Source organism: Ascaphus truei, chromosome 6, assembly GCF_040206685.1.
Source record: "Ascaphus truei isolate aAscTru1 chromosome 6, aAscTru1.hap1, whole genome shotgun sequence".
NCBI lineage: Eukaryota > Metazoa > Chordata > Amphibia > Anura > Ascaphidae > Ascaphus > Ascaphus truei.
The window spans coordinates 119,449,903-119,464,088 of NC_134488.1; positions in this window are offsets into that span (position 1 = coordinate 119,449,903).

Below are 14,186 nucleotides of genomic sequence, written 5' to 3' on the forward strand. Positions count from 1 at the left end.
CTGCAAGGACGTCATAGTCCTACCAGTCAGACTCTCCACAGTGTGATGTTTACAGCGATTTTGCCGATGTAGTTAATACAATATGTGTTTTTAATGTTTTGCTACTTTTGTCTTTAAATTACTTTTTGACTTACCCGATCCCTGGTTGCACTCCTTTCTTGTTTTCTTCTACTTCTTTAACCCTGTCTGTGCAGACAAAGCGGTGTAATGTGGCAGGCATAATCTTATTGGGGGAGACTGTACATAATACCGCGCTCCTCCCTATAGAGGTTTGCTGCAGGTAAAAAGATAGGTCTTACACATAGAAAAACAAAAAGAATGATTCCTGCGCTCCTACCAATTAGACTAAAATAAAATAGTGATCTCATGAATAAGGGTCATTTAGTTAAACCCTATGGCCAACGCATTTTAAGCCTGCAGCCAACGTCAAAGCATAACCGAATGCAGGTACCTACACTGAATATATGTAATTATTGTCCCATGTACTGGTGAAAAATGTGAGTAAGCCCTGAAGGGGTTAAATAAAGCGTATGCTTTAGTGAGCAGTGCAATTAAAAGCTGGCTAAAGCCAGTATCATAGTTACCTTAGGGAGGAACGCGGTAATATGTACAGTCTTTCACAGATATTAGGCCAATCCTTTTCCTAGCTGCACACTCCATAAGGGCATTTTAATATAGTGTCACTGAAACGTCATAGGGGTAGGTTTATTGGCTCATCTGCTTTACTTAGCATTTCCTTGGAGGTGCAAGTCTCCTCCCTTCAGGAAAGAGCCCCTACTAATTTTCCAATTAGTACAGGTATATTACACAGTCACTCCAGTGTCCGTCTGCACATCACCCTCCTAGAGTAAGTGAATGTATAAGACTGACTGAAAGAGCAATATATGTAAGTTTTATTGTATTCACACCAAGGAATTTGTGCACCCACATAGTAAGGTAACTATAATACTGGCTTTAGCCAGCTTTTAATTGCACTGCTCACAAAAGCATATGCTTTATTTAACCCCTTCAGGGCTTTCTCCAGTCCATGGGACAATAATTACATGTATTCAGTGTAGGTACCTGCATTCGGTTATGCCTTGACGTTGGCTGCAGGCTAATAGCGCTTTGGCCAAAGGGTTTAACTAAATTACCCTTATTCATGAGATGACTATTTTATTTTAGCCTAAATGGTAGGAGCGCAGGAATCATTCTATGTTTTTCTATAATCTTATTGGGGCCAGTGTAAAATGGATAAGAAGCAAAAGGTGACACACTGCGAGTGCACATTTGCATGTCATCACCCAGAATCCCTTGCAGTGGAAACACTGTATGCTGGGTGATTATGGGGAAAGACAGGGTTGCAGACCTGTCTGAGACATGTGAAATTGCTCCCAAATGATATTTTTATTTGCAGGATACTTTAAAAATCCAAAATATAATTGAAGAACTATTGCCAGCATTAAATAAATTTATCATGGAATTAGAGGCTAAGACGGTAATCAAGGAGTTGAAATACAACAAAGCACCTGGACCGGTTGGATAAACTAGCGAATTTGATAAAATCCTAGAGGAAGAAAATAATATTTAACAAGCCTGTTTAATGATATGCTACGGCTGGGCAAAACGCCACGGAGATTTCAACTTGGCATATATCAAAGTACTTCCTAAATCAGGAAGATATATAACAAACCCAGCATCCTACAGAGTTTACAGACTATTAATGATTAACAAACATTTTGGCTGAAAGGTTGAAATTAATATTACCAAGTGTAATTACTAAGGACCAAACGGGTTTTATAATGGGAAGAAACTCAGTCAATAATATTAGAAAAGTGCTTACTGCAATGCAATATTTCAAGCAGAAACAGGATGTAACACATATCCTTACATTGAGTTTAGACATTTAATGTGTTGGGAACATATTGCATAATGGGAAATTTCCACAAGTACATTGAGATATTATACCAATCTCCAAAACCCAGAGTAATATCAAATGGCTATATGTCAGAAATGATAGAAATAGGGTGTTATAGTTGTCAGGGATGCCCTTTGTCCCTCATAATGTTTGCAATCAAAAAATATAGTGAGATAAATATAGGTATTTGTGAAATAGTTATCAGTTTGCTAATGACAAGCTCTTATTGATCATGGAACCAAAGAAATCCATACCAGAAACATGTCATATTATAAGTAAGTTTAGCCCACTCTCTGGTTACAAAGTTAACTTTGACAAGTCAGAGATATTACAACCAAGTCACATTGATAATTATGTTCTAATTAGGGAACAAAATGTACCTTTTAGAATAGCTACAGTATGAGAAAAAAAAAGTATTTAGGCATAAATATTTCCCCTGCAGGACATCTATGCATTGAATTACAGCCCAATTATGGGAAAAGAACAAGCAGAGAATAAACTCCAAAGACTGATGCTCCAAATAGTGCAAACAGATTCTACAATGTCCACAATAAAGATGATAATAAAATAATATAAGCGCTGCTGATCAATATCCTGAATCTTGAAAACATGAACCAGGGAGTAAGACTGTGCACACGAGACTCAACATCAGGACGGGGCCACAATATGGTAAGGAGACAAGCTAACAGTGGAGCCGTGTTCCCTGCATGGAACCATGTAACCGGCCCACCACAGCTAATCTCCGCCACTACCCTCACACATCCCGGCGTCTCATGCACAGCCACGCAACCCCGCAAAGAGTAAGTACTCACGATCTTGACTCGTCGAGTTCAATCCTCAAACACTGCCAATTGGAAGTTCATCAGGTGCGCTATAGAGCGTGCTCCAGCCGGATAATCAGGTAAGAAAGAAAGTGTTGGTTTGGGCGGTTCACAGCTCACCGTGGGGGTACAATCAAATGTGTCCAAACGCAATAAGAAAAAAATGTTTTTTATTCAGTGCATGTAGAAGTGAATCTGCCACAGAATAACTCTGACGCGTTTCATCCACCAATATTCCACAAAGTCCTATTGGTGGACGAAACGCGTCAGAGTTACTCTGTGGCAGATTCACTTCTACATGCACTGAATAAACAACCTTTTTTTCTTATTGCGTTTGGATACATTTGATTGTACCCCCACGGTGAGCTGTGAACCGCCCAAACCAACACTTTCTCAATTATGGGGAAAAAATCATAAATTACTGAACATATGGGATAGCTTTAATATTTCTTTCTTTAGGAGATCAAGAGCATAATTATCCCTAAATGTATATATCCTATTCAAATGTTACCGTAATTACTATCAAAAAGTGACACATATGAAAATGTTTACAAATGTTATTTGGCATAATAAAAAGCCTAGAATACCGTACATGCAGACAGATTATGTTTACCTAAGGGGACAGATGGATAGTCCACCCAAATAAAAGATTTTTTAATATGGTTTCCTTATGTCGATATGCAACAAACTGGATACATGGGAAAAGCTTGCACACAAACTGCAGAGATGATGGGAACTCCTAGATCTGATAGATCTGGTAGAACTGGTCGTCGCATTGCATTAGAAAAGGAGGAGTGACACTGGGAAACATGAAAGATGATATAATGTTTAGAGAAACTTACAGAGCTTGGTAATATATATGGGAAAATACGTGATGGAGACCCAAAAATAACAAAATACTTACCCTACAGGAGAAATATTAACTTTAGTCCAGTAAGTAAAATGACCACTTGTGAGCACATTTGCATGTCCCAAAGAGGTCTGCAACCTTGCTTTTAGCATACAGTGCTTCCACTGCAGCCAGGAATTCTGGGTAATGACATGTAAATGAGCACTCACAGTGTGCCACTTTTAGGTGATTGTCCATTTTAACACGGATCCCTATAAGCTTATGCCTGCTGTGTTACACGGCTTTTCAGCACAGCCTGGGTTACAGAAGTGTATGCTCCGCCAACCTACTCACAGACAGCTATTTCGACCTTCTGGGTCTCATCAGTGTGAGGATGGTTATACTGGCTTTGCAACTTCAGACCAGGAATTGAGAACAAGCATTTTTACCTGTGGGAATTGAAAGGAAAGGATTAAACACAATGAATCAAATGATCGATAGCAACATGGAAACAGTTACATAATTTCAATGCATCCAGGAAGTTGGACTTGCCAAACTCACATTTGCACTAGAGCTAGCAAGTGAGACATTGTGTACAACGCTTAATCCAGTGCTTTGTAACCAGGGTTCATAGGAACACTTCAGTAGGCATCCCTAAAGGGTTCCCTGCAATTTTTTTGGTCATTTGAAAATTGTATCAATTACAGAATAATTTACAAAGCATCTGATCTCAGACGCGCTATTAGAGAGGGTTGGGGTTCCTTACAATGTATCTGATCTCAGACACGCTAATAGAGAGGGTTGGGCTTCCTTACAATGCATCTGATCTCAGAAGTGCTATTAGATAGGGTTGGGGTTCCTTACAATGCATCTGATCTCAGACACGCTATTAGAGAGGGTTGGGGTTCCTTACAATGCATCTGATCGCAGACACACTATTAGAGAGGGTTGGGGTTCCTTACAATACATCTGATCGCAGACGCGCTATTAGAGAGGGTTGGGGTTCCTTACAATACATCTGATCGCAGACGCGCTATTAGAGAGGGTTGGGGTTCCTTACAATGCATCTGATCTCAGTTGGAAACAACTGGCTTAATCCTACAAAATCCCAAATGATGTGAATCACATGAGATTGATGTTGTAATTAGCTTTATATTTAGTGTTAAAGTATTATATGATACAATCATGTTGCAAAAAATAGACATAAAATGGGAAAACGCATTTAAGGCATAGAAAAAGAGACTTCCTTGAATTAAAACATACTGTATACAGCAAGAGTTCTGCGCTAGTGCTGTCACAAGTCTTCTTAGAGTTAAAGTCCCCTTGCAGCTGTGTGTACAGGAGTCAACAAAACAAAGCAAAGCGCAAAATGCTCATCGTGAAATTTGTAAAAACAGTGTTTATAAAATAAGTGGTTCAAGGTGTGTTAAGTGTACATCAAATCAGACTTAGGGCTCTATGCAGTAAGCGCCGAAAAAGTGCTCTCGGCAAGTGTTCACTATCGGCATGATGTTGCCGATTTTCCCTCGCCGTATGCAATAAGTGCCGAATCCCTTCCGAATCAAGCTGAAAACATTTGTTCCCACTCTGGCGATGATTTGCCGTTCACACACAGGTGTATCGGCGTGCATGGCGGGGTGGTGTTAGGTTCGCCAATGAAACTTCTTGCTGAATCTGCCGAAGCAAGCATGTTTTTTATTGAGCGGCCTATTTAAAGGTAGCGTGTATTTTTATTCATTCTCTGTGTTGTTGGGAGAGAGAGAGAGAGAGAGAGAGAGAGAGACACACAGAGCTGGGCGATTTGCATATTTCAGATTGACAGAGAGAGTTGCTGTGTATTGTGATCGGTTTGTCCTGTGTTGTTTTGTTAACATCTTTGTGTTGTGTTCAGTTTGTAAGTGTTCAGTGCGATTGTGTTTAAATTTCTTTTCTGTTCTTTGTGAGTGCTATAGGTATGGCCGAAAGGCGTGGGAAGAGTGATGCTGGTGTGAGTGGTACTGGTAGTCGTGTGAGTACGCGTCTGAGTGAACATAGGATTCAGGGGAGTGCTGTTGCTGCGAGTGCGAGTGGTGTTGCTGGGAGTGTGAGTGGTGTTGCTGTGAGTGCGAGTGCTGGTGGTGGCTCTGTTGCTGGTGCTGCTGGGGTGTCTGTTGCTGGTGCTGCTGGGGTGTCTGTTGCTGGTGCTGCTGGGGTGTCTGTTGCTGGTGCTGCTGGGGTGTCTGTTGCTGGTGCTGCTGGGGTGTCTGTTGCTGGTGCTGCTGGGGTGTCTGTTGCTGGTGCTGCTGGGGTGTCTGGTGGTGGGGTGGTTGTTGGTGGGCCGCTTTTGGAGTCTCTTCCATTGGAAGAAAGAGGGACCACTCAGCAGCAGCCAAGCTCTGTGGCTGCACGTGGTCAGAAGAAACGTGTGGAGCAGCCACGTAATCCTTGTTTCAATGATGAGGAAAACAGAGTTCTTGTCACAGGGATTTTGGAGCACTATGACTCTCTGTATGGGCATGTATTAGGTAAGTCAATCTTTGCATTGATTGTTCAAAGACATTTTATCCTATCTCATGTGACATGTGTTAATATCAAACTATTAATCTCTAATATCTATCAATTAAAGTTAATTGTTACACACATAATCCTTCATGCTTTATAACGACCATAACAATCAGTCAAAAAAGTTTGCCAAAGTTCATACAATAATCATGCAAGCTTCCTTAGATTTGTATGTTTCCACGTAAATGCTCATGTGCTACACATATTCAACCTAAACCAGCATGTTTGGTATCTCTTGGAACAGGTATCATTTTTGTAAAATGTTCGTCTTTCTATTAATTTGTAAGGTCATATATTTTTTATGTATTTCAAGGGCGGACAAGTTCAGCCTCAAAAAAAGAAATGTGGGACCAAATAACATTGGCTGTGTCTGCGTGTGGGAATCATGTCAGGGACCGCACGAATTGTCGGAAGAGATTTGATGATATCAAGGCCAATTTAAAGAAAAAAATCCAAGCACAACGGATGCATGCTTCTGCCACTGGGGGTGGGCCACCAGCACAAGCTCTAATCTTAACTCCATTGGAGGAGCAGATGCGTGAAAAATTTCTTCCTGTCGTCGTGGAGGGTTTCCCAGGGAACAGAGATATCGGAATTTATTCAGCTCAATTTCCACCAGGTGACAAATGTTACTGTACTACACGTGTCCTATGTTACAGTTCTTATCTATATTTCCGCTGCAACTTATAATTTCTTCCAAATATAAGCATACCTACATATATATCTGTATATATGTCTCTCTCTCTCTCTCTCTCTCTCTATATATATATATATATATATATATATATATATATCTATGTATAAAAAGAAGAAAGAAAAAGCGCCCGATCCTTGTGTAGATTCAGATTTAAAAGGTTTTAATTTTCATAAACAGACGATTGCCAACTCACACTTTGTCAGGTTAAAATAAGCAATTTATGGGACAAGCCCATGCACCACGCTGACGTCCAAGTTTCAGAAGTCTTCCATCTGCATGCGAACGTAGCTGCTATGAATCAGCTCTGCTGTGGGATATGCTGCCGGTACAACCTTTCTCCTTCACCTCTGCAGGGATAGTAGGTATTTCTGGCTGTATTCAATCTTCCACCGATCGAGTAGCAGGATGCAGGAACTGACGTCTGTGCTCTGGAGCTTGAACTGCTTGGCCTCCGTAGTTTCCTGTACCACGTGACCCTACGCATTTCATCCGTCTCAGCGGATTTCATCAGGGGATAAACACGGGTAGAGGTGACTGAATATTTATACTAATGCGATCCAATAAAATATGTAAATGTCAGTCAACCAAAATCAATTACATTTAAATAGAGAACATCTGTGCTAGGTATTCTGGCCTAATAGCAGAGTATATACAAGGACATTATATATATAATTAGATGATAACATAAATTTGTATAAATGACAAATAAACATAAAATATACAAAGCCATAATATAAAATAAACAAATATTATAAACGACATATATTATCAAAAGCATACATTTTACCTATAAATTGGTTTGTTGTGCTATAGCTTTACTATAAATGTATACAATGAATTAGATAAAATAATTAATAAAATCATACCATATTATATATAGAAAAAAGGCTTAGTTAGTATTAAATACATTATAAAAGCATTAATTATCTATTAAAAGATGGCAATGGAAAGGATGAATCTTGATGGTTAGTAATCTAAATTTTTTACCTAGATGAAATAATGGATAGAGATTTCATTAATAGAAATTGTATATGTAAATTCATTAGATAGAATAATTGATTTTATTATTTATAACCACTCGTCAATTGCAAATATCATAATAGTAGAGAAAGAATAAGATTGGCTCAAATTGAGCATATTGGATCAAAACCAAATGGTTAGGGATATAGAGAGAGAACTAGATAGGAATCTATCCCAGAGAGATGGATAAGTTACTATAACCGGTTAGATTCTGAACCCCCAAACAACGAGAGAGAAGGAGAGAAGAAGGAGGAGGGGGGAGAGAGAGGACGAGCAAATCAGCATGAGATCTAAACTGGAGATGTAATATCAAGAGGCCAGCAATCAAATGGAAGTGTTCAGTTACTTATTAATTTGTGTTAATGCCATAATAAAAAAATTATATATATATATCATTTGTGTTTGTGTGATAATATAGTATATTTGTGATAAATGTCTATTGAATATAAATTCTAAAATTGAGTGTAAATGAAAATCTGTGTACAATTTTATAAGTGATTGTGAATGAATAAATGTATAAATTTACCAATGTGTATAGAGATGTGAACCTGACTAAGGGTGCTATTCAAGATACACCATCTGGGAGAAACAGAGGGAACATGTATAACATGTTCAACCCAGACCTCTGAATACACCCAAAACTGGTGTAATCTGAAAATGATGTTATACAATAGTGCTTGTGTCGATGCAATCATTAAGACCACCTACATATATATCTGTATATATGTCTCTCTCTCTCTCTCTCTCTCTCTCTATATATATATATATATATATATATCTATGTATATCTATATATATATCTATATTTATATATAGTTGTCCAAAAAAAATAAAATAATAATATTTATATATATATATTGTGACAAACGCCCCTCTTTTGTAGTGCTGACGTCTGTCTGGGTTCTTCCCGACACAGTCTTCTAGGGTTAATTATACGACAAACAGGATCATGCAAAGTATTATGCTGCTTAACTCAGGCTTCTGCCTGCTTTATTTTCATCCAAGTAAGGTACTGCAGCTTTAACATGTGAAGGTTAGAGGTACTCAGATACTTTCATTCAGCAGTTCACACATTTCAGGGTTACAATATTTCCCACACTGTTATTTCAAGAAATAAAACCAAAATCATATAAGCAAAATCCTATCCCTTTCAGGGATCTAACTACACATCAGAATCAGTCTCTCTAACAGCTGCTGGCCAACTAAACTGGTTCCCCAGCTTAAAACAATGCTCTCTCATTTAGGGACACAAGATACAGCACAGTCTTTTAGCAACAGCAGTAATCATTTGTTTTGTCTTATCTGTTCGTGGAGTCCAGGCAAATCCTCTGGTACTGTCATACGTGGAGAGGCCGTCAACCTCGATACTGGATGCAGAAGAGTAGCGACACCCCCAGCCCCCAGGCTCCAAGGAGAGAGAGAGAAATGCAAAACCTCTCTGCTCTAAATACCTGTGCATGTGATTAGAAGAGCAGGTGAGGGAGAACTAGAGCCATGGTAATCTGTGGTCTGGATTTTCCATCCAGCTGCCTGAGTTAATGGGAAGCTGTGGAACGGATCATTTGTAACTATTCCTGCACTTTCTGCTCTAAAATGGGGCAGAAAGCTGCCTAACATCTTTGGACTATGTCACATATCCCCCTCCCCAGCTCACACCTACTGGGGTGAGCGGCCATGGACCTCACTGGGGTGAGCGTCCTACCTGAAATACTTGAGCTAACTCCTCAGTACAACATTAAGTATTCACATGACACGAATATGAACTTTTTCCACGGCAATTATGGACAATAGGTTTCGTTATAAGAGACTATACTTGGCAAACATATTTTTTTTTTTTTTTCTCTATTAGGGAACTATTTTGAAAAATAAATGTCTAGCACACATTCTTACAACCCAGGATCTGCTAAATATATTCACAAAACCAGACAATTTCTATTACCTCCCTGGGTTTTTCTACTCTAGAATATGAACCTCATTATAAATTTACCAACCGCAAAAACCAAAAATTTTTTTATTTTTTTCCATATTGTAAGCTACCAATATTTTTTTTCCTTATACTACAGCCTTGTAATCTTAAGGGCCATCAACCCTGTATATTAATTTGTAGTTTAGCTACATTTTCAACACAGAGAACCAATATAACATTGTAATATTGACAAAATGCTTATTTGCATAGTTAAGTGTCCGTGACATAGTCCACACGTGTAATAAAAAAATAAATCGGTCAGTTCCCCAAACATATTTTTTTTTTTTTTTTTTTTTTTTTACTTCCAGTCTATTGCATCCTTTGACTTTATTTCATAGCCCGCTGCAACCTGCAAATGACTGGACTGTTTCTTTAGCTTCTGATGAGACCCTTGGACCGGATTCTCCTTGGCTCCACAGTGTGGTCCAGATTGGTGAGATATGGAACTATTCAGGCGCCGTGTTAACCTTCGTTGTTTTTTCTTTTCAATCTTTGATTTCCCTTTTGTGGCCATTACCAGGCCTTTGGGTTTTGGAGACCTAGTTGCCTCTGTACAAACGTAGTCCATATTAACCACGTCATCAGGATCTGTCAACAAGTTTGTGTTTTCAGGAACTGCCACCCACTTGGCTAAAACATCTTCTGTGGTGTCCTGGGTGTGTCCACTAGTTTGATAATCTTCTGGACAACGTAAATGAAATTGAGGATCTGGATTTTTGAATCCCAGATCAGGGAGAATATTCTCAGGAGGATGCCTATCTGTTTCTGGAATAACAGCAGCACAATCAAAGTCAATTCTTTCTCCTTCCTCTTTGTCATCAGTGAGGGCATTGAGTTTACGTTCCCTGGTCTCCTTTTGTGACCGTGTCTCTTTTAGCCTTGGAATCTCTTTCTCCAACTTCATCTTTATAGCAAATCGTAATATTGCAACAGCATTGAAGATACACGTATAGGAACGTACAGCTTGCTTGGTTAGGAGGTAGGATTGATAGCCCGACTGAACCACTTTAGCCGCTTCTCCCATGTCCGTCATCTGTTTCAGAGCGAGGTTTAACTCTGTTTCATTTTCTTTATTCTTGACCTGCAGCTGCAGGTGCTCCTTCTGGGTCTTGTCCAGCTCCAGCTGCAGCCGGGCCCCCTCATTTGCCGTGTGGTCCAGCTGCTTGTAGATATCGGCCATCTCGCTTTCATAGCGCAATGTCAGGCAGACCACCTGACGGACGGAGATCTCCTCTCTCTTGGCGCACTGTATCTCGCGCTCAGCCATCTGCTTCTGCAGCTCTTCAACCTGATCGTGCCAGACCTCCCTCAGGGTCTTCACCTCTTCCAGCTCACTCCGTAAGAGAGACTCTGTTTTCTTCAAAGCCTCGTGCTCTTGTAAAGCTGGAAGTATACACCTCTGTAACTCGGCGTTCGCTTCTCGCACCTTATTGTTAGATTCTTGCTCCTTCTTCCAACATTCTCGCTCCTTCACCAAATCCTGCCACAGGACTTCATAATTATGGCGGGCAGCTTGGAGTGCAGAAACCAAAGCCTCTTTATCCTGGTTCAAGGATTCAGCTTCCCTCTGCTCCTCCTTTTCCTTTGCCACTGTTCCCGTGACAATTCTGCCGATCACTCCGGTCTGCAGCACATCTCGGCGCCTTTCTGACGCATGTCCTGACAGCGCAGGTTCAAGTGGCTCGGTCACTTCCCCTGTGACTTGAGGGACAGTTTTCTTTTTCTTCTTCTTTCTTTTTGCTTTATTAGCTCCAGAGATATCAGTGGTACTGGGCACACGCTCACTGGTATCAGCTTCCACATCTTGCTTGCACACATAGGGCGTTGCTTGCTTTTGCAGCTGTTTGTCTTTGAAAATTTTGGGGCACACATCTTCCATGTGACCTACTTTATGACAGGCCCAGCATACTAAATTCATCTGTGGGTACGGCTCTCCTCCAGGGGCCACATACGAGTCGTCATCATCATCATCATCATCATCGTATGGCCTGAAGGGACACTGTTTTTCATGATTATGTACATTACAAAATAAACATTTCACGTCGGCCATTTTAGAAACCCGGCAGGAACAATTTGCTAGCTGCAATTTCACTCCCTTCAGCAACTTGCATACAGCACTTGCTAGCTGCAAATTCACTCACTTCAGCAAAATGCATTAGCTTTACAAACAGCACTTGCTAGATGCAATTTTTTTTTTTTTTTTTTTTCTTCTTCAGCAAAACATTTTGGTTTTCTGTTTGGGTTCAGGGTGCTATTGCATCCACACTTCGCACATTCTCTGTGTATGCTAGAAGCACAACTGATATACACATTGGGACAGACTTCACTCATAGCATCTGTACTTTAGTTCAGCTCGGCGGCCATTTTAAACCCCCGCATTTATTTGCAAACCCACAGACTTTTTAGTGTCGACCCGCATTCTCCACCATATGTGACAAACGCCCCTCTTTTGTAGTGCTGACGTCTGTCTGGGTTCTTCCCGACACAGTCTTCTAGGGTTAATTATACGACAAACAGGATCATGCAAAGTATTATGCTGCTTAACTCAGGCTTCTGCCTGCTTTATTTTCATCCAAGTAAGGTACTGCAGCTTTAACATGTGAAGGTTAGAGGTACTCAGATACTTTCATTCAGCAGTTCACACATTTCAGGGTTACAATATTTCCCACACTGTTATTTCAAGAAATAAAACCAAAATCATATAAGCAAAATCCTATCCCTTTCAGGGATCTAACTACACATCAGAATCAGTCTCTCTAACAGCTGCTGGCCAACTAAACTGGTTCCCCAGCTTAAAACAATGCTCTCTCATTTAGGGACACAAGATACAGCACAGTCTTTTAGCAACAGCAGTAATCATTTGTTTTGTCTTATCTGTTCGTGGAGTCCAGGCAAATCCTCTGGTACTGTCATACGTGGAGAGGCCGTCAACCTCGATACTGGATGCAGAAGAGTAGCGACACCCCCAGCCCCCAGGCTCCAAGGAGAGAGAGAGAAATGCAAAACCTCTCTGCTCTAAATACCTGTGCATGTGATTAGAAGAGCAGGTGAGGGAGAACTAGAGCCATGGTAATCTGTGGTCTGGATTTTCCATCCAGCTGCCTGAGTTAATGGGAAGCTGTGGAACGGATCATTTGTAACTATTCCTGCACTTTCTGCTCTAAAATGGGGCAGAAAGCTGCCTAACATCTTTGGACTATGTCACAATATATATATATATATATATATATATATATATATATATATATATATATATATATATATATATATATATATATATATATATAATATCTCTGTGTTTGGAAATATGTATTGGCTCAACTATCGTGGCTTACATCATTATGAGTCAACATACACCACTTGACCTGCATGAAGGGATTCTGTGTAATGATCTTCCAAATAACACACACTGCAACCTTCTAGTTTACAAAGCATTCAACATCTTTCCCCTATAGTTGAAAGCTGAATGTATGTTCAAATCTTTTTACAAACAATGGGTTAACATGCATAACCACAAAGCACACCCGCAGTCATTCTTTGTCACAGTAATGTTTAACATCACTGTGTTGTTCGTTATACTGTGTCTGTGCACACAAATGCATAATTCACTTTTTCATGTATGTGTCGATCCATATATACATATAATATATATATATATATATATATGTGATAATCTATGTTACACCTATAAACAGGCCGTTACTGCGTAATAAAGTCTTGCATGGAATATTGTCAATTGAAAGGCGAACATGAATAATTTTCACTAACAAATTCCATTATGTATTATGAAAGCTCTTTTTTCTCTTCATGTAGTATAATGTGAGCATAAATAGGAACATGTACCATATGGTATTTAATTGTGTTCATATGTAGCTCACTTCTTATTTGTATTTCGCTCATGTAACGGTGTGTGAAACCAGCTTCAATTAATATGTAATCACAGCAGAGAGGTGAACAGAGGGGGTGGTGTCAGGCAGAGAGCCAGATCACAGGGTCATGGTAGGGTCAAGTCTTGTGGGAGGGCTTACAGGTGGGAGAAGCAGCTAAGAGGTCATGGTGGTGTCAAGTGCTGGGGGAGGGACTACAGTTGTTAGAAGCTGACATGGTGAACACAAGTTCATCACATTCATTAGAAATGGTAATTATCTTACTACTTTCAAGCACCAGTCCACGATATATTACAACGTACGTTAGTCATTCGTTCAGTTATATATTATTGTAACGTTATAGATACGCCACCTTCTCACACCAGTACCATCTGTGCGTGACACACTGCATGTGTTGCTGAGTGTCAGCCACATTGAGCGCTACACTTGCTTCTCTTAAATGTTCAGACAGATCACTAAAAACATTCATACACATTTTCACAATTAGGTACTGAATTATAAGCAGAGTCAACTTTGCTTTCATGGTAG